Raw genomic sequence first — 682 nt, forward strand, 5'->3', positions numbered from 1 at the left:
TATCCCATGATAATGATACTTGTGAAAATGACAGTAACAATAGGTATAAGTCTATAATATCAATGAAAATAGTATAAAAATAAGACAGTAATGATGATAATATTTGTGAAAATGACAGTAACAATATGCATAAGTCTATAATATCAATGATAGTAGTATAAAAAATTAGGCAAGGAGCATAGACGCCACAGTAATTAGAAATCCTGTCACTTCCATTGCAATTAGCATCTGCCACATAATGGAAGTTTTAGTTATAGAAAAACTAGGTACATATGTCATGGACTCTATTAATAGTTCAAAAATTTCCATGCGAATCTTTTAATTTCATTTCGTTGCAAAATTATAGTCGATTCGAGTGCCAAAGTAGCCGTTAACTTTGGATTTATTGCTCTGTTAAAGTCCTCATCGTGTCTAAGGTAATCTACCACAAACTCAAGTAGAAAGAGATTCTGCACATTTGTATCTGCATCTTCATGCATTCGCCTGAATAAAAAAGGAAAGTAAATAACAGATATTAACTAGTATACGCTGTCCACTGTGCCCACACGTGTTCTGCCACCAAGGACTTGTTTCCTCCAGTCCTTGAATATGCGTTTTGTTTTTATGTGTGTATGTGTATAGCGCTAATTATATCGATGCTGTAATTACCATCGTTGTCATTATGATTATTATAATACAAAAA

The sequence above is a fragment of the Penaeus monodon genome, chromosome 23 (assembly GCF_015228065.2).
Source record: "Penaeus monodon isolate SGIC_2016 chromosome 23, NSTDA_Pmon_1, whole genome shotgun sequence".
In the NCBI taxonomy this organism is placed as follows: domain Eukaryota; kingdom Metazoa; phylum Arthropoda; class Malacostraca; order Decapoda; family Penaeidae; genus Penaeus; species Penaeus monodon.